The sequence below is a fragment of the Phyllobates terribilis genome, unplaced genomic scaffold, assembly GCF_046119375.1.
Source record: "Phyllobates terribilis strain yellow unplaced genomic scaffold, ASM4611937v1 Scaffold_74__1_contigs__length_7073193, whole genome shotgun sequence".
Lineage (NCBI taxonomy): Eukaryota > Metazoa > Chordata > Amphibia > Anura > Dendrobatidae > Phyllobates > Phyllobates terribilis.
Genome location: NW_027362834.1, coordinates 2,177,062 through 2,202,691, shown reverse-complemented (window position 1 = coordinate 2,202,691; position 25,630 = coordinate 2,177,062). Strand labels below are relative to the sequence as shown.

The 25,630-nt window shown below is 45.1% G+C and overlaps 12 non-coding genes across 12 annotated transcripts; all 12 read left to right on the top strand.

Annotated features, from left to right (window-relative positions):
• The first annotated feature begins 2,049 nt into the window (after nt 1-2,049).
• Nucleotides 2,050-2,240, top strand: LOC141194727 (U2 spliceosomal RNA). The gene has a single exon (XR_012267348.1). It is a non-coding gene; the product is annotated as a U2 spliceosomal RNA (small nuclear RNA).
• A 1,115-nt stretch (nt 2,241-3,355) lies between these two features.
• LOC141194726 (U2 spliceosomal RNA) lies at nt 3,356-3,546 on the top strand. Its single transcript, XR_012267347.1, has one exon. It is a non-coding gene; the product is annotated as a U2 spliceosomal RNA (small nuclear RNA).
• Nucleotides 3,547-4,661: 1,115 nt separating this feature from the next.
• LOC141194725 (U2 spliceosomal RNA) lies at nt 4,662-4,852 on the top strand. Its single transcript, XR_012267346.1, has one exon. It is a non-coding gene; the product is annotated as a U2 spliceosomal RNA (small nuclear RNA).
• A 1,115-nt stretch (nt 4,853-5,967) lies between these two features.
• On the top strand, nt 5,968-6,158 carry LOC141194724 (U2 spliceosomal RNA). Its single transcript, XR_012267345.1, has one exon. It is a non-coding gene; the product is annotated as a U2 spliceosomal RNA (small nuclear RNA).
• A 1,115-nt stretch (nt 6,159-7,273) lies between these two features.
• LOC141194723 (U2 spliceosomal RNA) lies at nt 7,274-7,464 on the top strand. The gene has a single exon (XR_012267344.1). It is a non-coding gene; the product is annotated as a U2 spliceosomal RNA (small nuclear RNA).
• A 1,115-nt stretch (nt 7,465-8,579) lies between these two features.
• On the top strand, nt 8,580-8,770 carry LOC141194722 (U2 spliceosomal RNA). Its single transcript, XR_012267343.1, has one exon. It is a non-coding gene; the product is annotated as a U2 spliceosomal RNA (small nuclear RNA).
• Nucleotides 8,771-9,882: 1,112 nt separating this feature from the next.
• LOC141194721 (U2 spliceosomal RNA) lies at nt 9,883-10,073 on the top strand. The gene has a single exon (XR_012267342.1). It is a non-coding gene; the product is annotated as a U2 spliceosomal RNA (small nuclear RNA).
• A 1,115-nt stretch (nt 10,074-11,188) lies between these two features.
• LOC141194720 (U2 spliceosomal RNA) lies at nt 11,189-11,379 on the top strand. Its single transcript, XR_012267341.1, has one exon. It is a non-coding gene; the product is annotated as a U2 spliceosomal RNA (small nuclear RNA).
• Nucleotides 11,380-12,494: 1,115 nt separating this feature from the next.
• On the top strand, nt 12,495-12,685 carry LOC141195809 (U2 spliceosomal RNA). Its single transcript, XR_012268385.1, has one exon. It is a non-coding gene; the product is annotated as a U2 spliceosomal RNA (small nuclear RNA).
• A 1,115-nt stretch (nt 12,686-13,800) lies between these two features.
• Nucleotides 13,801-13,991, top strand: LOC141194719 (U2 spliceosomal RNA). The gene has a single exon (XR_012267340.1). It is a non-coding gene; the product is annotated as a U2 spliceosomal RNA (small nuclear RNA).
• A 1,115-nt stretch (nt 13,992-15,106) lies between these two features.
• On the top strand, nt 15,107-15,297 carry LOC141194718 (U2 spliceosomal RNA). Its single transcript, XR_012267339.1, has one exon. It is a non-coding gene; the product is annotated as a U2 spliceosomal RNA (small nuclear RNA).
• A 6,154-nt stretch (nt 15,298-21,451) lies between these two features.
• Nucleotides 21,452-21,641, top strand: LOC141196310 (U2 spliceosomal RNA). The gene has a single exon (XR_012268865.1). It is a non-coding gene; the product is annotated as a U2 spliceosomal RNA (small nuclear RNA).
• Nucleotides 21,642-25,630: the final 3,989 nt, after the last annotated feature.

The window sequence follows — 25,630 nt, the reverse complement described above, 5'->3', positions numbered from 1 at the left end:
AGCGTGGGAAAATTCTCCTGCAATCAGCGCTTCAGCGTGAGAATTTTCCCACGCTGTCAGTGACGTGCATGAGGTGAGCCGAGTTCATTGGACATGAACTCGGCTCATCTGGATGTCGTCACAGAGAGACCCTGAGCAGCGCAAGCAAGCCTGCGCTTCTCAGTGTCTGCGGGATGACAGGCTGGATGGCAGCGTTCTGCTGCGGTCCAGCCTGTCATCTCGATGTAGCAGAGCTGAAGCTGTCGTGGGAACCATGGAAAGGTAAGGATGAGGTTGCTTTATTATTTTTCTTTTATTGCAGGAGATCGTTGGCTTCAGCTGGAATGGGCGTGATGGTAAGTATGGTTTAATTTAGAACAATAAAGGATTGTGTCTTTATTTCAATTAAAGGACTTTATTCTGGGTGTTTGTGTTTTTTTTTAACTTTGACTATGGGGTTAGTAATGGGGGTGTCTTATAGACGCCTCTCCATTACTAACCTGGGCTTGATGTCAGCTGGCATTATAAGCTGACATCAACCCCAACCCTATTACCCCCTGCCACCGCACCAGGGCAGCGTGGAAGAGCGAGGCTAAGTGCCAGAATTGGCGCATCCTATGAATGCGCCATTTCTGGGGCGGCTGACGGCTGGTGTTTCTAGCCTGGGAGGGGGCCAATATTCATGGCTCCCTTCCTGGGCTATTAATATCAGCCCCCAGCTGTCTGCCTAGCCTTTGCTAGCTATTAAATTAGGGGGGACCCCACGTCATTTTTTTGGGGGGGTCCCCCATTTTAATAGCTAGTAAAGGCTATGTATTCAGCTGGGGGCTCATATTAGTAGCCTGGGAAGCTCCGTGGGTATTACCCCCTTCCCAGGCTTCAAACATCTGCCCCAGCCGTCTGCTTAACCTCCGCTAGAGCCTAAAATTACGGGGAACCCCACGCCAATTTTTTTAATAATAAATCCTTTATTTTAATACTAAATGACAAGTACAGTAACCAACACTATCACTGTACTTCATATATATGTGACTGACATGTTTCTATCTATCTAATCTATGTGTGAAGCTCTATTCTGTCTGTTATAAATTGTCGGGTACCGCTGCTGAATTGCCGGCCGGCTTTTTTAAAGAGACAGTGCATGAAAACACTAATATTTTTTTAAATAAATCCTTTACACTAAATGACAAGTACAGTAAGCAACACTATCACTGTACTTATTATATATGTGACTGACATGTTTCTATCTATCTAATCTATGTGTGAAGCTCTATTCTTTCTGTTCTAAATTGTCGGGTACAGATGCTGAATTGCCGCCGGCTTTTTTAAAGAGACAGTGCATGAAAACACTAATATTTTTTTTAATAAATCCTTTACACTAAATGACAAGTACAGTAACCAACACTATCACTGTGCTTCTTATATGTGTGACTGACATGTTTCTATCTATCTAATCTATGTGTGATGCTCTATTCCATCTTGTCTAAATTGTCGGGTACCGGTGTATGCCGCTGCTGAATTTGCCGGCCGGCTTTTTTAAAGAGAGTGTCTTCTGAGCAGTTTGTCAGCTTTTGGACACCTTTGCAGGTGTTTTCTATGTGTTTCTATGTGTTTTTGTTTGCCTGCCATTGGTTTTAACGGTGTTCGACGGTGTTCTAAGGTGTTCGACGAACAGTTCGACGAACAGTTCCTCGAACATCCCGGTGTTCGACGAACCGAACCGAACCCGAACACTACGGGGGTGGCTCAACACTAATAATCAGGAGCCCTCCTGCTAAGGGTAGACAGCTGCTCGTTCCACCCCACCCCCCGCCTTAATTGGTTCTCCTCCCTTCCAACGGTGTTGAGGCGGGTGGGAACAGCAGGGGGTGAAGGTGCTGTGTTTAAAGAGGTGGAGTTATGCAGATCTAAAATGCGTGGATTGCAGCAGCAGCAAGCCGAAAAGTGCAGGCATGTAAGGGATCTAGAGGTTGACAACATGTCTTCTTAACGGGAGTCCAGGAGCTCATCTCCACAAATGGACTTTTCAGGATCCTTGGGTGGCTCCGTAGTTTGAAACCAATTCTGGTTATCGCTTCTCGGCCTTTTGGCTAAGATCAAGTGTAGTATCTGTTCTTATCAGTTTAATATCTGATACGTCCCCTATCTGGGGACCATATATTAAATGGATTTTTAGAACAGGGAGATGGAAAAAGAGCTTGCTCTGTCCACTCCACGCATTGACCTGGTATTGCAGTATCTCCAGGACCGGTGCACCCCTTCTTTAATGCAGTTTCTAAAATCAGAAAGAATTGAATTCAATGTTTTTTGTTCATTTTGCTTGTTTGTCGGATTTTGGGATGGACTCTTTGGCTTTGCTTTTCTTTTCCTCATTGGATTTTTCATGTTCAAAGTTGCAGAAGCCAGATTACAAGCTCATTTTGGTTCAACTTCAGCAACTGTGCATTGCATTGCCATGTAATGTGATGCAATGCTATCTTTCTAGCTCTCCCTTTTTACTTCCTTTTGGATAAACAGACATATTAGGCAAGCATTTTGGAGCTTTCACCTAAATAACTACAGGTGGTGAGATAAGCTGCACAATATAATTGACCTTTCAGTATATTGTTGCACACACACCATCTATTTAGCAAATGCCCTTGTTATCAACAGCAGCCTTTTAAACTCACCTGAGCTAACAGGTATGTGCGCTGGTTACTCTGCTGCGCTTAAAATTTCTTTTTTGGTTTGCTACAATGCCTTTTCTGAAACGTTGTCTCCTTCTGCTGGAACACTGACTTCTTTCATTTAATGCCTGCAGACTATAAAAGAGAACCCAACCCAAAAAGTTTGGTTGATTAGTCTGTGGCATTCTGTTAAACTGTTGCTTATGGCGGTCTCTGTGAGCTTCTCAGCGACATTCAGCCAGCCAGGTATCCTGCCTGCAGTAGATGGAATGTGGCAATGGAACGCTGGCTGCGCGTGTCATAATAGGCTCTGAGCCTTTATATACCTGTGCACAGCAGCAGCCACCTTCAGTCTGCTGCTGGACAGCCAGCAGCAGCAGCAGCAGGAGAGGTATGTAATCAGGAGCCCTCCTGCTAAGGGTAGACAGCTGCTCGTTCCACCCCACCCCCCGCCTTAATTGGTTCTCCTCCCTTCCAACGGTGTTGAGGCGGGTGGGAACAGCAGGGGGTGAAGGTGCTGTGTTTAAAGAGGTGGAGTTATGCAGATCTAAAACGCGTGGATTGCAGCAGCAGCAAGCCGAAAAGTGCAGGCATGTAAGGGATCTAGAGGTTGACAACATGTCTTCTTAACGGGAGTCCAGGAGCTCATCTCCACAAATGGACTTTTCAGGATCCTTGGGTGGCTCCGTAGTTTGAAACCAATTCTGGTTATCGCTTCTCGGCCTTTTGGCTAAGATCAAGTGTAGTATCTGTTCTTATCAGTTTAATATCTGATACGTCCCCTATCTGGGGACCATATATTAAATGGATTTTTAGAACAGGGAGATGGAAAAAGAGCTTGCTCTGTCCACTCCACGCATTGACCTGGTATTGCAGTATCTCCAGGACCGGTGCACCCCTTCTTTAATGCAGTTTCTAAAATCAGAAAGAATTGAATTCAATGTTTTTTGTTCATTTTGCTTGTTTGTCGGATTTTGGGATGGACTCTTTGGCTTTGCTTTTCTTCTCCTCATTGGATTTTTCATGTTCAAAGTTGCAGAAGCCAGATTACAAGCTCATTTTGGTTCAACTTCAGCAACTGTGCATTGCATTGCCATGTAATGTGATGCAATGCTATCTTTCTAGCTCTCCCTTTTTACTTCCTTTTGGATAAACAGACATATTAGGCAAGCATTTTGGAGCTTTCACCTAAATAACTACAGGTGGTGAGATAAGCTGCACAATATAATTGACCTTTCAGTATATTGTTGCACACACACCATCTATTTAGCAAATGCCCTTGTTATCAACAGCAGCCTTTTAAACTCACCTGAGCTAACAGGTATGTGCGCTGGTTACTCTGCTGCGCTTAAAATTTCTTTTTTGGTTTGCTACAATGCCTTTTCTGAAACGTTGTCTCCTTCTGCTGGAACACTGACTTCTTTCATTTAATGCCTGCAGACTATAAAAGAGAACCCAACCCAAAAAGTTTGGTTGATTAGTCTGTGGCATTCTGTTAAACTGTTGCTTATGGCGGTCTCTGTGAGCTTCTCAGCGACATTCAGCCAGCCAGGTATCCTGCCTGCAGTAGATGGAATGTGGCAATGGAACGCTGGCTGCGCGTGTCATAATAGGCTCTGAGCCTTTATATACCTGTGCACAGCAGCAGCCACCTTCAGTCTGCTGCTGGACAGCCAGCAGCAGCAGCAGCAGGAGAGGTATGTAATCAGGAGCCCTCCTGCTAAGGGTAGACAGCTGCTCGTTCCACCCCACCCCCCGCCTTAATTGGTTCTCCTCCCTTCCAACGGTGTTGAGGCGGGTGGGAACAGCAGGGGGTGAAGGTGCTGTGTTTAAAGAGGTGGAGTTATGCAGATCTAAAACGCGTGGATTGCAGCAGCAGCAAGCCGAAAAGTGCAGGCATGTAAGGGATCAAGAGGTTGACAACATGTCTTCTTAACGGGAGTCCAGGAGCTCATCTCCACAAATGGACTTTTCAGGATCCTTGGGTGGCTCCGTAGTTTGAAACCAATTCTGGTTATCGCTTCTCGGCCTTTTGGCTAAGATCAAGTGTAGTATCTGTTCTTATCAGTTTAATATCTGATACGTCCCCTATCTGGGGACCATATATTAAATGGATTTTTAGAACAGGGAGATGGAAAAAGAGCTTGCTCTGTCCACTCCACGCATTGACCTGGTATTGCAGTATCTCCAGGACCGGTGCACCCCTTCTTTAATGCAGTTTCTAAAATCAGAAAGAATTGAATTCAATGTTTTTTGTTCATTTTGCTTGTTTGTCGGATTTTGGGATGGACTCTTTGGCTTTGCTTTTCTTCTCCTCATTGGATTTTTCATGTTCAAAGTTGCAGAAGCCAGATTACAAGCTCATTTTGGTTCAACTTCAGCAACTGTGCATTGCATTGCCATGTAATGTGATGCAATGCTATCTTTCTAGCTCTCCCTTTTTACTTCCTTTTGGATAAACAGACATATTAGGCAAGCATTTTGGAGCTTTCACCTAAATAACTACAGGTGGTGAGATAAGCTGCACAATATAATTGACCTTTCAGTATATTGTTGCACACACACCATCTATTTAGCAAATGCCCTTGTTATCAACAGCAGCCTTTTAAACTCACCTGAGCTAACAGGTATGTGCGCTGGTTACTCTGCTGCGCTTAAAATTTCTTTTTTGGTTTGCTACAATGCCTTTTCTGAAACGTTGTCTCCTTCTGCTGGAACACTGACTTCTTTCATTTAATGCCTGCAGACTATAAAAGAGAACCCAACCCAAAAAGTTTGGTTGATTAGTCTGTGGCATTCTGTTAAACTGTTGCTTATGGCGGTCTCTGTGAGCTTCTCAGCGACATTCAGCCAGCCAGGTATCCTGCCTGCAGTAGATGGAATGTGGCAATGGAACGCTGGCTGCGCGTGTCATAATAGGCTCTGAGCCTTTATATACCTGTGCACAGCAGCAGCCACCTTCAGTCTGCTGCTGGACAGCCAGCAGCAGCAGCAGCAGGAGAGGTATGTAATCAGGAGCCCTCCTGCTAAGGGTAGACAGCTGCTCGTTCCACCCCACCCCCCGCCTTAATTGGTTCTCCTCCCTTCCAACGGTGTTGAGGCGGGTGGGAACAGCAGGGGGTGAAGGTGCTGTGTTTAAAGAGGTGGAGTTATGCAGATCTAAAACGCGTGGATTGCAGCAGCAGCAAGCCGAAAAGTGCAGGCATGTAAGGGATCTAGAGGTTGACAACATGTCTTCTTAACGGGAGTCCAGGAGCTCATCTCCACAAATGGACTTTTCAGGATCCTTGGGTGGCTCCGTAGTTTGAAACCAATTCTGGTTATCGCTTCTCGGCCTTTTGGCTAAGATCAAGTGTAGTATCTGTTCTTATCAGTTTAATATCTGATACGTCCCCTATCTGGGGACCATATATTAAATGGATTTTTAGAACAGGGAGATGGAAAAAGAGCTTGCTCTGTCCACTCCACGCATTGACCTGGTATTGCAGTATCTCCAGGACCGGTGCACCCCTTCTTTAATGCAGTTTCTAAAATCAGAAAGAATTGAATTCAATGTTTTTTGTTCATTTTGCTTGTTTGTCGGATTTTGGGATGGACTCTTTGGCTTTGCTTTTCTTCTCCTCATTGGATTTTTCATGTTCAAAGTTGCAGAAGCCAGATTACAAGCTCATTTTGGTTCAACTTCAGCAACTGTGCATTGCATTGCCATGTAATGTGATGCAATGCTATCTTTCTAGCTCTCCCTTTTTACTTCCTTTTGGATAAACAGACATATTAGGCAAGCATTTTGGAGCTTTCACCTAAATAACTACAGGTGGTGAGATAAGCTGCACAATATAATTGACCTTTCAGTATATTGTTGCACACACACCATCTATTTAGCAAATGCCCTTGTTATCAACAGCAGCCTTTTAAACTCACCTGAGCTAACAGGTATGTGCGCTGGTTACTCTGCTGCGCTTAAAATTTCTTTTTTGGTTTGCTACAATGCCTTTTCTGAAACGTTGTCTCCTTCTGCTGGAACACTGACTTCTTTCATTTAATGCCTGCAGACTATAAAAGAGAACCCAACCCAAAAAGTTTGGTTGATTAGTCTGTGGCATTCTGTTAAACTGTTGCTTATGGCGGTCTCTGTGAGCTTCTCAGCGACATTCAGCCAGCCAGGTATCCTGCCTGCAGTAGATGGAATGTGGCAATGGAACGCTGGCTGCGCGTGTCATAATAGGCTCTGAGCCTTTATATACCTGTGCACAGCAGCAGCCACCTTCAGTCTGCTGCTGGACAGCCAGCAGCAGCAGCAGCAGGAGAGGTATGTAATCAGGAGCCCTCCTGCTAAGGGTAGACAGCTGCTCGTTCCACCCCACCCCCCGCCTTAATTGGTTCTCCTCCCTTCCAACGGTGTTGAGGCGGGTGGGAACAGCAGGGGGTGAAGGTGCTGTGTTTAAAGAGGTGGAGTTATGCAGATCTAAAACGCGTGGATTGCAGCAGCAGCAAGCCGAAAAGTGCAGGCATGTAAGGGATCTAGAGGTTGACAACATGTCTTCTTAACGGGAGTCCAGGAGCTCATCTCCACAAATGGACTTTTCAGGATCCTTGGGTGGCTCCGTAGTTTGAAACCAATTCTGGTTATCGCTTCTCGGCCTTTTGGCTAAGATCAAGTGTAGTATCTGTTCTTATCAGTTTAATATCTGATACGTCCCCTATCTGGGGACCATATATTAAATGGATTTTTAGAACAGGGAGATGGAAAAAGAGCTTGCTCTGTCCACTCCACGCATTGACCTGGTATTGCAGTATCTCCAGGACCGGTGCACCCCTTCTTTAATGCAGTTTCTAAAATCAGAAAGAATTGAATTCAATGTTTTTTGTTCATTTTGCTTGTTTGTCGGATTTTGGGATGGACTCTTTGGCTTTGCTTTTCTTCTCCTCATTGGATTTTTCATGTTCAAAGTTGCAGAAGCCAGATTACAAGCTCATTTTGGTTCAACTTCAGCAACTGTGCATTGCATTGCCATGTAATGTGATGCAATGCTATCTTTCTAGCTCTCCCTTTTTACTTCCTTTTGGATAAACAGACATATTAGGCAAGCATTTTGGAGCTTTCACCTAAATAACTACAGGTGGTGAGATAAGCTGCACAATATAATTGACCTTTCAGTATATTGTTGCACACACACCATCTATTTAGCAAATGCCCTTGTTATCAACAGCAGCCTTTTAAACTCACCTGAGCTAACAGGTATGTGCGCTGGTTACTCTGCTGCGCTTAAAATTTCTTTTTTGGTTTGCTACAATGCCTTTTCTGAAACGTTGTCTCCTTCTGCTGGAACACTGACTTCTTTCATTTAATGCCTGCAGACTATAAAAGAGAACCCAACCCAAAAAGTTTGGTTGATTAGTCTGTGGCATTCTGTTAAACTGTTGCTTATGGCGGTCTCTGTGAGCTTCTCAGCGACATTCAGCCAGCCAGGTATCCTGCCTGCAGTAGATGGAATGTGGCAATGGAACGCTGGCTGCGCGTGTCATAATAGGCTCTGAGCCTTTATATACCTGTGCACAGCAGCAGCCACCTTCAGTCTGCTGCTGGACAGCCAGCAGCAGCAGCAGCAGGAGAGGTATGTAATCAGGAGCCCTCCTGCTAAGGGTAGACAGCTGCTCGTTCCACCCCACCCCCCGCCTTAATTGGTTCTCCTCCCTTCCAACGGTGTTGAGGCGGGTGGGAACAGCAGGGGGTGAAGGTGCTGTGTTTAAAGAGGTGGAGTTATGCAGATCTAAAACGCGTGGATTGCAGCAGCAGCAAGCCGAAAAGTGCAGGCATGTAAGGGATCTAGAGGTTGACAACATGTCTTCTTAACGGGAGTCCAGGAGCTCATCTCCACAAATGGACTTTTCAGGATCCTTGGGTGGCTCCGTAGTTTGAAACCAATTCTGGTTATCGCTTCTCGGCCTTTTGGCTAAGATCAAGTGTAGTATCTGTTCTTATCAGTTTAATATCTGATACGTCCCCTATCTGGGGACCATATATTAAATGGATTTTTAGAACAGGGAGATGGAAAAAGAGCTTGCTCTGTCCACTCCACGCATTGACCTGGTATTGCAGTATCTCCAGGACCGGTGCACCCCTTGTTTAATGCAGTTTCTAAAATCAGAAAGAATTGAATTCAATGTTTTTTGTTCATTTTGCTTGTTTGTCGGATTTTGGGATGGACTCTTTGGCTTTGCTTTTCTTCTCCTCATTGGATTTTTCATGTTCAAAGTTGCAGAAGCCAGATTACAAGCTCATTTTGGTTCAACTTCAGCAACTGTGCATTGCATTGCCATGTAATGTGATGCAATGCTATCTTTCTAGCTCTCCCTTTTTACTTCCTTTTGGATAAACAGACATATTAGGCAAGCATTTTGGAGCTTTCACCTAAATAACTACAGGTGGTGAGATAAGCTGCACAATATAATTGACCTTTCAGTATATTGTTGCACACACACCATCTATTTAGCAAATGCCCTTGTTATCAACAGCAGCCTTTTAAACTCACCTGAGCTAACAGGTATGTGCGCTGGTTACTCTGCTGCGCTTAAAATTTCTTTTTTGGTTTGCTACAATGCCTTTTCTGAAACGTTGTCTCCTTCTGCTGGAACACTGACTTCTTTCATTTAATGCCTGCAGACTATAAAAGAGAACCCAACCCAAAATGTTTGGTTGATTAGTCTGTGGCATTCTGTTAAACTGTTGCTTATGGCGGTCTCTGTGAGCTTCTCAGCGACATTCAGCCAGCCAGGTATCCTGCCTGCAGTAGATGGAATGTGGCAATGGAACGCTGGCTGCGCGTGTCATAATAGGCTCTGAGCCTTTATATACCTGTGCACAGCAGCAGCCACCTTCAGTCTGCTGCTGGACAGCCAGCAGCAGCAGCAGGAGAGGTATGTAATCAGGAGCCCTCCTGCTAAGGGTAGACAGCTGCTCGTTCCACCCCACCCCCCGCCTTAATTGGTTCTCCTCCCTTCCAACGGTGTTGAGGCAGGTGGGAACAGCAGGGGGTGAAGGTGCTGTGTTTAAAGAGGTGGAGTTATGCAGATCTAAAACGCGTGGATTGCAGCAGCAGCAAGCCGAAAAGTGCAGGCATGTAAGGGATCTAGAGGTTGACAACATGTCTTCTTAACGGGAGTCCAGGAGCTCATCTCCACAAATGGACTTTTCAGGATCCTTGGGTGACTCCGTAGTTTGAAACCAATTCTGGTTATCGCTTCTCGGCCTTTTGGCTAAGATCAAGTGTAGTATCTGTTCTTATCAGTTTAATATCTGATACGTCCCCTATCTGGGGACCATATATTAAATGGATTTTTAGAACAGGGAGATGGAAAAAGAGCTTGCTCTGTCCACTCCACGCATTGACCTGGTATTGCAGTATCTCCAGGACCGGTGCACCCCTTCTTTAATGCAGTTTCTAAAATCAGAAAGAATTGAATTCAATGTTTTTTGTTCATTTTGCTTGTTTGTCGGATTTTGGGATGGACTCTTTGGCTTTGCTTTTCTTCTCCTCATTGGATTTTTCATGTTCAAAGTTGCAGAAGCCAGATTACAAGCTCATTTTGGTTCAACTTCAGCAACTGTGCATTGCATTGCCATGTAATGTGATGCAATGCTATCTTTCTAGCTCTCCCTTTTTACTTCCTTTTGGATAAACAGACATATTAGGCAAGCATTTTGGAGCTTTCACCTAAATAACTACAGGTGGTGAGATAAGCTGCACAATATAATTGACCTTTCAGTATATTGTTGCACACACACCATCTATTTAGCAAATGCCCTTGTTATCAACAGCAGCCTTTTAAACTCACCTGAGCTAACAGGTATGTGCGCTGGTTACTCTGCTGCGCTTAAAATTTCTTTTTTAGTTTGCTACAATGCCTTTTCTGAAACGTTGTCTCCTTCTGCTGGAACACTGACTTCTTTCATTTAAAGCCTGCAGACTATAAAAGAGAACCCAACCCAAAAAGTTTGGTTGATTAGTCTGTGGCATTCTGTTAAACTGTTGCTTATGGCGGTCTCTGTGAGCTTCTCAGCGACATTCAGCCAGCCAGGTATCCTGCCTGCAGTAGATGGAATGTGGCAATGGAACGCTGGCTGCGCGTGTCATAATAGGCTCTGAGCCTTTATATACCTGTGCACAGCAGCAGCCACCTTCAGTCTGCTGCTGGACAGCCAGCAGCAGCAGCAGCAGGAGAGGTATGTAATCAGGAGCCCTCCTGCTAAGGGTAGACAGCTGCTCGTTCCACCCCACCCCCCGCCTTAATTGGTTCTCCTGCCTTCCAACGGTGTTGAGGCGGGTGGGAACAGCAGGGGGTGAAGGTGCTGTGTTTAAAGAGGTGGAGTTATGCAGATCTAAAACGCGTGGATTGCAGCAGCAGCAAGCCGAAAAGTGCAGGCATGTAAGGGATCTAGAGGTTGACAACATGTCTTCTTAACGGGAGTCCAGGAGCTCATCTCCACAAATGGACTTTTCAGGATCCTTGGGTGGCTCCGTAGTTTGAAACCAATTCTGGTTATCGCTTCTCGGCCTTTTGGCTAAGATCAAGTGTAGTATCTGTTCTTATCAGTTTAATATCTGATACGTCCCCTATCTGGGGACCATATATTAAATGGATTTTTAGAACAGGGAGATGGAAAAAGAGCTTGCTCTGTCCACTCCACGCATTGACCTGGTATTGCAGTATCTCCAGGACCGGTGCACCCCTTCTTTAATGCAGTTTCTAAAATCAGAAAGAATTGAATTCAATGTTTTTTGTTCATTTTGCTTGTTTGTCGGATTTTGGGATGGACTCTTTGGCTTTGCTTTTCTTCTCCTCATTGGATTTTTCATGTTCAAAGTTGCAGAAGCCAGATTACAAGCTCATTTTGGTTCAACTTCAGCAACTGTGCATTGCATTGCCATGTAATGTGATGCAATGCTATCTTTCTAGCTCTCCCTTTTTACTTCCTTTTGGATAAACAGACATATTAGGCAAGCATTTTGGAGCTTTCACCTAAATAACTACAGGTGGTGAGATAAGCTGCACAATATAATTGACCTTTCAGTATATTGTTGCACACACACCATCTATTTAGCAAATGCCCTTGTTATCAACAGCAGCCTTTTAAACTCACCTGAGCTAACAGGTATGTGCGCTGGTTACTCTGCTGCGCTTAAAATTTCTTTTTTGGTTTGCTACAATGCCTTTTCTGAAACGTTGTCTCCTTCTGCTGGAACACTGACTTCTTTCATTTAATGCCTGCAGACTATAAAAGAGAACCCAACCCAAAAAGTTTGGTTGATTAGTCTGTGGCATTCTGTTAAACTGTTGCTTATGGCGGTCTCTGTGAGCTTCTCAGCGACATTCAGCCAGCCAGGTATCCTGCCTGCAGTAGATGGAATGTGGCAATGGAACGCTGGCTGCGCGTGTCATAATAGGCTCTGAGCCTTTATATACCTGTGCACAGCAGCAGCCACCTTCAGTCTGCTGCTGGACAGCCAGCAGCAGCAGCAGCAGGAGAGGTATGTAATCAGGAGCCCTCCTGCTAAGGGTAGACAGCTGCTCGTTCCACCCCACCCCCCGCCTTAATTGGTTCTCCTCCCTTCCAACGGTGTTGAGGCGGGTGGGAACAGCAGGGGGTGAAGGTGCTGTGTTTAAAGAGGTGGAGTTATGCAGATCTAAAACGCGTGGATTGCAGCAGCAGCAAGCCGAAAAGTGCAGGCATGTAAGGGATCTAGAGGTTGACAACATGTCTTCTTAACGGGAGTCCAGGAGCTCATCTCCACAAATGGACTTTTCAGGATCCTTGGGTGGCTCCGTAGTTTGAAACCAATTCTGGTTATCGCTTCTCGGCCTTTTGGCTAAGATCAAGTGTAGTATCTGTTCTTATCAGTTTAATATCTGATACGTCCCCTATCTGGGGACCATATATTAAATGGATTTTTAGAACAGGGAGATGGAAAAAGAGCTTGCTCTGTCCACTCCACGCATTGACCTGGTATTGCAGTATCTCCAGGACTGGTGCACCCCTTCTTTAATGCAGTTTCTAAAATCAGAAAGAATTGAATTCAATGTTTTTTGTTCATTTTGCTTGTTTGTCGGATTTTGGGATGGACTCTTTGGCTTTGCTTTTCTTCTCCTCATTGGATTTTTCATGTTCAAAGTTGCAGAAGCCAGATTACAAGCTCATTTTGGTTCAACTTCAGCAACTGTGCATTGCATTGCCATGTAATGTGATGCAATGCTATCTTTCTAGCTCTCCCTTTTTACTTCCTTTTGGATAAACAGACATATTAGGCAAGCATTTTGGAGCTTTCACCTAAATAACTACAGGTGGTGAGATAAGCTGCACAATATAATTGACCTTTCAGTATATTGTTGCACACACACCATCTATTTAGCAAATGCCCTTGTTATCAACAGCAGCCTTTTAAACTCACCTGAGCTAACAGGTATGTGCGCTGGTTACTCTGCTGCGCTTAAAATTTCTTTTTTGGTTTGCTACAATGCCTTTTCTGAAACGTTGTCTCCTTCTGCTGGAACACTGACTTCTTTCATTTAATGCCTGCAGACTATAAAAGAGAACCCAACCCAAAAAGTTTGGTTGATTAGTCTGTGGCATTCTGTTAAACTGTTGCTTATGGCGGTCTCTGTGAGCTTCTCAGCGACATTCAGCCAGCCAGGTATCCTGCCTGCAGTAGATGGAATGTGGCAATGGAACGCTGGCTGCGCGTGTCATAATAGGCTCTGAGCCTTTATATACCTGTGCACAGCAGCAGCCACCTTCAGTCTGCTGCTGGACAGCCAGCAGCAGCAGCAGCAGGAGAGGTATGTAATCAGGAGCCCTCCTGCTAAGGGTAGACAGCTGCTCGTTCCACCCCACCCCCCGCCTTAATTGGTTCTCCTCCCTTCCAACGGTGTTGAGGCGGGTGGGAACAGCAGGGGGTGAAGGTGCTGTGTTTAAAGAGGTGGAGTTATGCAGATCTAAAACGCGTGGATTGCAGCAGCAGCAAGCCGAAAAGTGCAGGCATGTAAGGGATCTAGAGGTTGACAACATGTCTTCTTAACGGGAGTCCAGGAGCTCATCTCCACAAATGGACTTTTCAGGATCCTTGGGTGGCTCCGTAGTTTGAAACCAATTCTGGTTATCGCTTCTCGGCCTTTTGGCTAAGATCAAGTGTAGTATCTGTTCTTATCAGTTTAATATCTGATACGTCCCCTATCTGGGGACCATATATTAAATGGATTTTTAGAACAGGGAGATGGAAAAAGAGCTTGCTCTGTCCACTCCACGCATTGACCTGGTATTGCAGTATCTCCAGGACCGGTGCACCCCTTCTTTAATGCAGTTTCTAAAATCAGAAAGAATTGAATTCAATGTTTTTTGTTCATTTTGCTTCTTTGTCGGATTTTGGGATGGACTCTTTGGCTTTGCTTTTCTTCTCCTCATTGGATTTTTCATGTTCAAAGTTGCAGAAGCCAGATTACAAGCTCATTTTGGTTCAACTTCAGCAACTGTGCATTGCATTGCCATGTAATGTGATGCAATGCTATCTTTCTAGCTCTCCCTTTTTACTTCCTTTTGGATAAACAGACATATTAGGCAAGCATTTTGGAGCTTTCACCTAAATAACTACAGGTGGTGAGATAAGCTGCACAATATAATTGACCTTTCAGTATATTGTTGCACACACACCATCTATTTAGCAAATGCCCTTGTTATCAACAGCAGCCTTTTAAACTCACCTGAGCTAACAGGTATGTGCGCTGGTTACTCTGCTGCGCTTAAAATTTCTTTTTTGGTTTGCTACAATGCCTTTTCTGAAACGTTGTCTCCTTCTGCTGGAACACTGACTTCTTTCATTTAATGCCTGCAGACTATAAAAGAGAACCCAACCCAAAAAGTTTGGTTGATTAGTCTGTGGCATTCTGTTAAACTGTTGCTTATGGCGGTCTCTGTGAGCTTCTCAGCGACATTCAGCCAGCCAGGTATCCTGCCTGCAGTAGATGGAATGTGGCAATGGAACGCTGGCTGCGCGTGTCATAATAGGCTCTGAGCCTTTATATACCTGTGCACAGCAGCAGCCACCTTCAGTCTGCTGCTGGACAGCCAGCAGCAGCAGCAGCAGGAGAGGTATGTAATCAGGAGCCCTCCTGCTAAGGGTAGACAGCTGCTCGCTCCACCCCACCCCCCGCCTTAATTGGTTCTCCTCCCTTCCAACGGTGTTGAGGCGGGTGGGAACAGCAGGGGGTGAAGGTGCTGTGTTTAAAGAGGTGGAGTTATGCAGATCTAAAACGCGTGGATTGCAGCAGCAGCAAGCCGAAAAGTGCAGGCATGTAAGGGATCTAGAGGTTGACAACATGTCTTCTTAACGGGAGTCCAGGAGCTCATCTCCACAAATGGACTTTTCAGGATCCTTGGGTGGCTCCGTAGTTTGAAACCAATTCTGGTTATCGCTTCTCGGCCTTTTGGCTAAGATCAAGTGTAGTATCTGTTCTTATCAGTTTAATATCTGATACGTCCCCTATCTGGGGACCATATATTAAATGGATTTTTAGAACAGGGAGATGGAAAAAGAGCTTGCTCTGTCCACTCCACGCATTGACCTGGTATTGCAGTATCTCCAGGACCGGTGCACCCCTTCTTTAATGCAGTTTCTAAAATCAGAAAGAATTGAATTCAATGTTTTTTGTTAAGTTTGCTTGTTTGTCGGATTTTGGGATGGACTCTTTGGCTTTGCTTTTCTTCTCCTCATTGGATTTTTCATGTTCAAAGTTGCAGAAGCCAGATTACAAGCTCATTTTGGTTCAACTTCAGCAACTGTGCATTGCATTGCCATGTAATGTGATGCAATGCTATCTTTCTAGCTCTCCCTTTTTACTTCCTTTTGGATAAACAGACATATTAGGCAAGCATTTTGGAGCTTTCACCTAAATAACTACAGGTGGTGAGATAAGCTGCACAATATAATTGACCTTTCAGTATATTGTTGCACACACACCATCTATTTAGCAAATGCCCTTGTTATCAACAGCAGCCTTTTAAACTCACCTGAGCTAACAGGTATGTGCGCTGGTTACTCTGCTGCGCTTAAAATTTCTTTTTTGGTTTGCTACAATGCCTTTTCTGAAACGTTGTCTCCTTCTGCTGGAACACTGACTTCTTTCATTTAATGCCTGCAGACTATAAAAGAGAACCCAACCCAAAAAGTTTGGTTGATTAGTCTGTGGCATTCTGTTAAACTGTTGCTTATGGCGGTCTCTGTGAGCTTCTCAGCGACATTCAGCCAGCCAGGTATCCTGCCTGCAGTAGATGGAATGTGGCAATGGAACGCTGGCTGCGCGTGTCATAATAGGCTCTGAGCCTTTATATACCTGTGCACAGCAGCAGCCACCTTCAGTCTGCTGCTGGACAGCCAGCAGCAGCAGCAGCAGGAGAGGTATGTAATCAGGAGCCCTCCTGCTAAGGGTAGACAGCTGCTCGTTCCACCCCACCCCCCGCCTTAATTGGTTCTCCTCCCTTCCAACGGTGTTGAGGCGGGTGGGAACAGCAGGGGGTGAAGGTGCTGTGTTTAAAGAGGTGGAGTTATGCAGATCTAAAACGCGTGGATTGCAGCAGCAGCAAGCCGAAAAGTGCAGGCACGTAAGGGATCTAGAGGTTGACAACATGTCTTCTTAACGGGAGTCCAGGAGCTCATCTCCACAAATGGACTTTTCAGGATCCTTGGGTGGCTCCGTAGTTTGAAACCAATTCTGGTTATCGCTTCTCGGCCTTTTGGCACGATCTATCAGGTTTACCTGTGTGGTCTTGCCTGTGAGGTGCTCTTGGTACCCTTTCTCTCGGCCTGGGGGGATCGTTCCTCTTCGGAGGGACTTAACCCCCCTGCTGCTATTGGGAGGAAGGATTAGTCCGGGAGCAACGGGAAGGGATCCCATGAAGGCTTGCGCCTTTCAGAGAGAAGAGTCGGTACGTTCCTGAGTGAAGGATGCCGGCAACGCTCACATATTCATCGGGTGATGCCCGGATGCGGAACACCGTGAGGATTGAAGTTGGAGCAGCATTGAGGATGGAGAAGAATTTGGACTACATCTGCCATAGGATTCTTCTTGGAGTTCTGGAGTTTCGGCGGGAAGACATATTCTGCTTCCAGGACAACGAGTACAAGGGGACATACACCATCACCTTCAAGAGCCAGGGATGCTGTCAGCAACTCGTACAAAAGGTAAACGAGAAAAACTACTTAGATGAATTGGATGGACTAACCTTTTGTCTCTTGTATGCTTATGACGAGATCCCCATCGTGGTGCATTTCCCGAACCCCTTTGTGGAAGCTGCAGACATCTCGACCTACCTTACCCGCTATTGTGATGATCTGAGATACCTGGGTACTGTGAAGAACGCGGTAGGCTTCTGGTGCGGCAAGAGAAGGTATATGGCCCGTCTAAAGAGGGACCTTAGTGGAGTGGGAGGAATGCTACACCCTCCCTCAACCTTCGTAATCGGTAAGAGCAGAGGCTACTTATTTTATCCTGGAATGCCAGTATGTTGCAGGAACTGTGGACAAATGGGTCATACCCAAACGTCCTGCACGGGCAGGAAAGTAGACCGCTGCAATAATTGCAGCTGTTACGGACATTTAATGAAGGACTGTCCCGCTGGGAGGAAATGTAATCTCTGCGGTGAGGCGGGGCACATGTTCCGAGGATGCCCCAACAGGACCAGGACCAGGACCTACGCAGAAGCTGCATCTTCTGAAGCTGAGCCGATGCGCCCACCGGTCTTCACTGGCAGGCCGGCGTCGGAGGGCGGTTCGAAGGGCGAGAAGGCTGGGATGGAGCAGGGAGCCGGAGGCCCCTCTGGGGCGGCACCTGCATCGAAGTCCCTTAACGATGGGCGGACCTCGCATGGATCGGAGCGGGGGGGTCCTCCTTCTGGGAGGGTATCCTCCGTATCGATGGTTCCCGATACCGATCCTGTTGGGCTGGAGGGTGGTGCCCCTGTGCGGTTGGCTACAGGGGACCACGCAGCGATGGCCTCAGGATCTTCCAGGGCGATTAGCCAGCCAGATGAGGGGGCTTTGCTTCTAGGTGGCGAACATCAGGAAATCTGTGTTGCTGATCTTGTCCTGATGGACCAGTCTCCCCCCCTGGAGGAGGTGGAGGAAGAGGAGGACTGCACCAGTGACCTAGTGGAGTCTGCCCCGAAAAAGAGACGGAATGTCGAAGCCCCAGCGTCTCCTGGAATGTGGCTGGGAACCGTGACCTACGAGGGGGCAACCGCCGGCTCACAGAATATCGAGTCGTTTGGGTCCTCTAGCCCGGATGTCCTGGAGCAATTTGATATACAGGGCTTTGAGTCAGGTGTCCTCATGGAAGATCCACCACCCTGACCTATGAATGCCCACATTAAGACTTGTCTCACTGAATGTGAGGTCATTAAAGAGCCCAGTTCGTAGGGCTGCTCTATTCAAGTATTTAGAAACCACTGACTTTGACATATGTTTATTACAGGAATGCGGAATACAACATGCACTAAATTATAATGATATCAAGACAGATTGGAGACTGGGGCCCTCCATCTGGTCTGGCTCCAATGACAACAAGTCAGCGGGGGTGGGCTTCCTCTGTCGTGGGAGAAATATTACTATAAATGCTGTCACAGAAATAGTACCAGGCAGAGTGGTTTTAGTGCATTTTAAATTTAATGGTTTTACCCTACGTGTAATGAATATTTATGCTCCCCCTGATAAGCAAGAGAGAATTAATTTATTTGGGATATTTCCATTGTACTGTACTGGGTCATCTCCCCTGATCGTAGGGGGTGATTTTAATTGTCTTTGTGCTAGTGAACAACGAGCAGGGGGTGACCCTTTACGCAAATTGGATAAGTCATGTCATCTATTGAAAGATTTTATAACTGATTTTAAATTATGCGATGCGTGGAGGTCACTCCTGCCGACGGACCCTGGTTATACGTGGTCCGGAAGAGGGGTGTCCTCCAGGATCGATTTTATTTTCCTATCAGATGATTTTAACCCTGTAAAATGTGTTTTAACATCAAATATATTTTCTGACCATAAGGGCTTGGAGGTGCATCTAGAATATCGGGATGAACAGAGGGTCAACAGGGGCCTCTGGCGTCTAAGTACTTACCTGCTGGAGGACCCTCTGATTCGACAAGACTTTGGTAAAGCCTATCAAGCCTGGCGGCGACAAAAACCTTCTGATGCCCCTATGGCAACCTGGTGGGAAAATTTGAAAAAAAAAGTCAGAATGTTTTTTATAAAAGCAGGGAGACGTAAAGCTAGAGAGAAAAAAAGATGTTTTAGTGATCTTAACACCAAACTACAAACACTTTTTAAATTCAAAGAGCTAGGGGTGGAGGTGGGAGATGATATTGCTAGCCTAAAAACTGAAATTCAGAACTGCATAGACACAAAGGGGAAAGAGATTATTTTTAACTCTAGAGTGCAGCACTTGGAGGAGGGGGAGAAGTGCTCTCGCTTCTTCTTCAAAAAAGTCATGGATAAAAGAGAAGTGATCACAAATCTAGAGGGTGAAACATCTATGCAGGGAATGTTGAATGCTACTTTTAACTTTTATAAGCATCTTTTTAGTAAAAAGTGTATAGATGAGTCCTTTTTATCTGATGCTCTTAATGATCTCGATTTTAAGTTAAATTTTACAGACCAGGAGTTTTTAGAACGCGATATTGTTTTAGAGGAATTATTTTATGTTTTTAAAAGTTTCTCTAAGGGTAAAGCACCTGGGTGTGACGGACTACCTGTAGAGTTTTACCTTACTTTTTGGGACATTTTAAAAGAGGAAGTTTTTATTTGTGAACAGTTGCCATTTTCGTGGAGGAGAGGAGTGGTGTCTTTGATATATAAAAAAGGTGACCGCAGTACTCTAGCGAATTGGAGACCCATAACTCTCCTAAATGTTGATTACAAGGTACTTGCTAAGGTGGTTGCAGACCGGCTCAGGAGTGTCATTGCCAAACTAATCCAGCCTGAGCAGGTTTGTAGTGTACCAGGCAGAAGTATTTCAGAGGTTTTAAACGTATTAAGGGATGTAATTTGGTATTCCAGAGACCGGGGTCAAAATGTAGCTCTTTTAGCCCTAGATTTTGAAAAAGCTTTCGATAGAGTCTCTCATAGATTTCTTTTTAGAGTTTTAAAAAGAATGGGTATCCCTAATATGCTTTTAAATTGTATTAAGATTTTATATAAAAATTGTTTTAGTCAAATTTCTCTTAATGGCTTTTTAACAGATGGAGTTCCCCTTGAGTCCGGAGTGAAGCAGGGATGCCCCTTGTCGCCCATCCTGTTCATCTGCGCCATGGAGCCCCTGCTGAGCGCAATAAGGAAAGACAAAGTGATTAGAGGGGTTCCTGTTCCAGGCGGAGGTGGCAGTGATGTGAGAGTCTTTGGCTACATGGATGACGTGACGGTTGTGTGCGTGGACCCTGCTTCCCTCCGGAGGGCGGTGTTGCGCATTGATTTTTTTTCCCAGGCATCCGGTTTTAAACTTAATTTAAATAAATCTGAATGTCTGACTTTGGGATCCTGGGACACCGCCCAACTCCCGCAGCTCACTATAAAACGAGACAATGTAAAAATTCTTGGAGTTGTTTTTAACGAGGAGAATGTGGGAACTCAAAGCTGGGAGAATGTCATAGAAAAAATGTCAAAGAAAATATCATTTTGGGGTTTGAGGTCCCTAACAATGGAGGGGAAAATTTTAATTATAAAATCAGTGTTGTTACCCCTCATACTGTATATAGCTATGGTGTACCCCCCCTCTGATGTTTTAATTAAAAAAATGACTAGGATGATCTTTATGTTTTTATGGAACTCCAAAATGGAAAAATTAAGGCGAGAAATAATGAGGAAGAATAAAATGAAAGGCGGAAGGGATGTCCCCGATTTACATATTTATTTGTATTTAAATTATTTCTGCTTTTGTTTCAAACATTTTAATGGTAATAGTGCGCTAAGTTATTTTTTAAAATATACTTGTGGGATGATTTTTAAAAGATGGTTTAAGTTGTCGTTGAATTCCCCTGTTTTACTATGCCCCCCCAAACACCAAGCAATCTTAGAAAAGACTGTTCGATTTTATAGCCTTGGTGATTTTAATATGGACATTTTTAAAGACCGCAAGAAGCTTTTATCTTTTCTGAGGAGGAATGAAGATGTGACCCCCATAGTAAATTTCTCAGAAGAGAGATCGAAGCAAGTTTGGAAGAATGTCTTCGGGAAATTCTTAGCAAATGGACATAAGGACATCGCATGGATGGTGGTCCACCAGTGCCTCCCCACCAGAGAGTTTCAACACAGGAGAGGCCTGGTGGCCAGAGCCAAATGCGCCAGAGACTCATGTATTAATGACGAAACCACCTTGCACCTTATGTGGAATTGCCCATTTGCACAGGAACTTTGGCACAAAGTTGGGATTCTTTTAAAATGGACTTGTGGTTTAAGAGATTTTAACCATGAATATGTTTTATATGGCCTTTTTAAATGTCCGACCCCTCAACAGTATTGTATATGTTGGTGTATGATTAACTGTTTTAAAGACGCCCTTTGGAAGGCACGCAATATTTTACTTTTTAAACGTGATGCTATTTCTGTGAAGGATTGTCTTAAAATTGCTTTTAGCCAGATGTATATTTATTACTTGAGGGATGTCAAATGTATTGGGAGGAGGGATGCTAATCGTATATGGGGTTTTTATGGGTGGAATTCTGTGTTTTAATAATGTACTGTTTGTGTTGTTGTTTTTGATTGTAAACCATCTTTTACGCACTTAATAAATTATGTTGAAACCTGATCTGTTCTTATCAGTTTAATATCTGATACGTCCCCTATCTGGGGACCATATATTAAATGGATTTTTAGAACAGGGAGATGGAAAAAGAGCTTGCTCTGTCCACTCCACGCATTGACCTGGTATTGCAGTATCTCCAGGACCGGTGCACCCCTTCTTTAATGCAGTTTCTAAAATCAGAAAGAATTGAATTCAATGTTTTTTGTTCATTTTGCTTGTTTGTCGGATTTTGGGATGGACTCTTTGGCTTTGCTTTTCTTCTCCTCATTGGATTTTTCATGTTCAAAGTTGCAGAAGCCAGATTACAAGCTCATTTTGGTTCAACTTCAGCAACTGTGCATTGCATTGCCATGTAATGTGATGCAATGCTATCTTTCTAGCTCTCCCTTTTTACTTCCTTTTGGATAAACAGACATATTAGGCAAGCATTTTGGAGCTTTCACCTAAATAACTACAGGTGGTGAGATAAGCTGCACAATATAATTGACCTTTCAGTATATTGTTGCACACACACCATCTATTTAGCAAATGCCCTTGTTATCAACAGCAGCCTTTTAAACTCACCTGAGCTAACAGGTATGTGCGCTGGTTACTCTGCTGCGCTTAAAATTTCTTTTTTGGTTTGCTACAATGCCTTTTCTGAAACGTTGTCTCCTTCTGCTGGAACACTGACTTCTTTCATTTAATGCCTGCAGACTATAAAAGAGAACCCAACCCAAAAAGTTTGGTTGATTAGTCTGTGGCATTCTGTTAAACTGTTGCTTATGGCGGTCTCTGTGAGCTTCTCAGCGACATTCAGCCAGCCAGGTATCCTGCCTGCAGTAGATGGAATGTGGCAATGGAACGCTGGCTGCGCGTGTCATAATAGGCTCTGAGCCTTTATATACCTGTGCACAGCAGCAGCCACCTTCAGTCTGCTGCTGGACAGCCAGCAGCAGCAGCAGCAGGAGAGGTATGTAATCAGTAGAGATGAGCGGTGTTCGACTAGAACTGTTCGCCAATCTCAAATTCGAGCTGTTTTGGGCGGTGTTCGAGTTGTTCGACGAACCCGAACGATTTGCAAAAAATTCGGCTGTTCGAGGTTATGTTCGATAACTGTTCGTGCACCAAAAGCGTGTCCTGCATGTCTGGTGCTATTTAGAGCACCAATCATGCAGGGATTGTCTGCCACTCACTGTAATGTCACAGCCATGGTGGTTGTGGCATTACAGTGATTGCCCAAATCGATGGGAACAGTGCCAACAGTGAAACATGAAAAGCCGGCAATTCAGCAGCGGCATACACCTGTACCCGACAATTTAGAATCGAAAGAATAGAGCTTCACACATAGATTAGATAGATATAAACATGTCAGCCACATATATACGAAGTACAGTGAAAGTGCTGCTTACTGTACTTGTCATTTAGTGTAAAGGATTTATCAAAAAAAATAATAGTGTTTTCATGCACCGTCTCTTTAAGAAAGCCGGCCGGCAATTCAGCAGCGGTACCCGACAATTTATAACAGACAGAATAGAGCTTCACACATAGATTAGATAGATAGAAACATGTCAGTCACATATATATGAAGTACAGTGATAGTGTTGGTTACTGTACTTGTCATTTAGTATTAAAATAAAGGATTTATTATTAAAAAAATTGGCGTGGGGTTCCCCTTAATTTTAGGCTCTAGCGGAGGTTAAGCAGACGGCTGGGGCTGATGTTTGAAGCCTGGGAAGGGGGTAATACCCACGGAGCTTCCCAGGCTACTAATATCAGCCCCCAGCTGAATACATAGCCTTTACTAGCTATTTAAATGGGGGACACCCCAAAAAAAATGACGTGGGGTCCCCCCTAATTTAATAGCTAGCAAAGGCTAGGCAGACAGCTGGGGGCTGATATTAATAGCCCAGGAAGGGAGCCATGAATATTGGCCCCCTCCCAGGCTAGAAACACCAGCCGTCAGCCGCCCCAGAAATGGCGCATTCATAGGATGCGCCAATTCTGGCACTTAGCCTCGCTCTTCCACGCTGCCCTGGTGCGGTGGCAGGGGGTAATAGGGTTGGGGTTGATGTCAGCTTATAATGCCAGCTGACATCAAGCCCAGGTTAGTAATGGAGAGGCGTCTATAAGACACCCCCATTACTAACCCCATAGTCAAAGTTAAAAAAAACACAAACACCCAGAATAAAGTCCTTTAATTGAAATAAAGACACAATCCTTTATTGTTCTAAATTAAACCATACTTACCGTCACGCCCATTCCAGCTGAAGCCAACGATCTCCTGCAATAAAAGAAAAATAATAAACCAACCTCATCCTTACCTTTCCATGGTTCCCACGACAGCTTCAGCTCTGCTACATCGAGATGACAGGCTGGACCGCAGCAGAACGCTGCCATCCAGCCTCTCATCCCGCAGACACTGAGAAGCGCAGGCTTGCTTGCGCTGCTCAGCGTCTCTCTGTGACGACATCCAGATGAGCCGAGTTCATGTCCAATGAACTCGGCTCACCTCATGCACGTCACTGACAGCGTGGGAAAATTCTCACGCTGAAGCGGTGAGTGCAGGAGAATTCTCCCACGCTGTCAGTGACGTGCATAAGGTGAGCTCATGTCCAATGAACTCAGCTCACCTCCTGCACGTCACTGACAGCGTGGGAGAATTCTCCTGCACTCAGCGCTTCAGTGTGAGAATTCTCCCACGCTGAAGCGCTAAGTGCAGGAGAATTTTCCCACGCTGTCAGTGACGTGCATGAGGTGAGCCGAGTTCATTGGACATGAACTCGGCTCATCTGGATGCCCTCACAGAGAGACACTGTGGAGCGCAAGCAAGCCTGCGCTTCTCAGTGTCTGCGGGATGAGAGGCTGGATGGCAGCGTTCTGCTGCGGTCCAGCCTGTCATCTCGATGTAGCAGAGCTGGACCGGTCCTGGGAACCATGGAAAGGTAAGGATGATGTTGCTTTATTATTTTTCTTTTATTTCAGGAGATCGTTGGCTTCAGCTGGAATGGGCGTGATGGTAAGTATGGTTTAATTTAGAACAATAAAGAATTGTGTGTTTATTTCAATTAAAGGACTTTTTTCTGGGTGTTGTGTTTTTTTTAAATACTTTACTAGAAATTCATGGTGGTCATGTCTAATATTGGCGTGACCCCATGAATTTCGGGCTTAGGGCCAGCTGATAATGCCAAGCTGGCCCTAACCCCTTTATTACCCAGTGAGCCACCGCATCAGGGCCCTGGATGAGTTGGGTACAGCGCCAGAAGATGGCGCTTCTATGAACGCGCCATTTTCCGGGGTGGCTGCGGACTGCAATTTGCAGCGGGGGTGGCCCAGAAAGCTTGGGCCTCCCTGCGCTGCGGATTCCAGCCCCCAGCTGCCTAGTTGTACCTGGCTGGACACAAAAACAGGGCGAAGCCCCACGTCAATTTTCTTTAAATTATTTCATGAAATAATTAAGAAAAAAAGGGCTTCCCTATATTGTTGTGTCCGGCCAGGTACAAATAGGCAGCTGGTGGTTGGGGGCAGCCCGTTCCTGCCTGCTGTACCTGGCTGGACACAAATATAGTGCGAAGCCCCACGTCAATTTTTTTTAAATTATTTCATGAATTTCCTGAAATAATTTAAAAAAATTGAAGTGGGGCTTCGCACTATATTTGTGTCCAGCCAGGTACAGCAGGCAGAAACGGGCTGCCCCCATCCACCAGCTGCCTATTTGTACCTGGCCGGACACAACAATATAGGGAAGCCCTTTTTTTCTTAATTATTTCATGAATTTCATGAAATAATTAAAAAAAAAGTACGTGGGGCTTCGCCCTATTTTTGTGTCCAGCCAGGTACAACTAGGCAGCTGGGGGCTGGAATCTGCAGCGCAGGGAGGCCCAAGCTTTCTGGGCCCCCCCCGCTGCAAATTGCAGTCCGCAGCCACCCCGGAAAATGGCGCGTTCATAGAAGCGCCATCTTCTGGCGCTGTACCCAACTCATCCAGGGCCCTGGTGCGGTGGCTCACTGGGTAATAAAGGGGTTAGGGCCAGCTTGGTATTATCAGCTGGCCCCAAGCCCAAAATTCATGGGGTCACGCCAGTATTAGACATGACCGCCATGAATTTCTAGTAAAGTATTTAAAAAAAACACAACACCCAGAATAAAGTCCTTTAATTGAAATA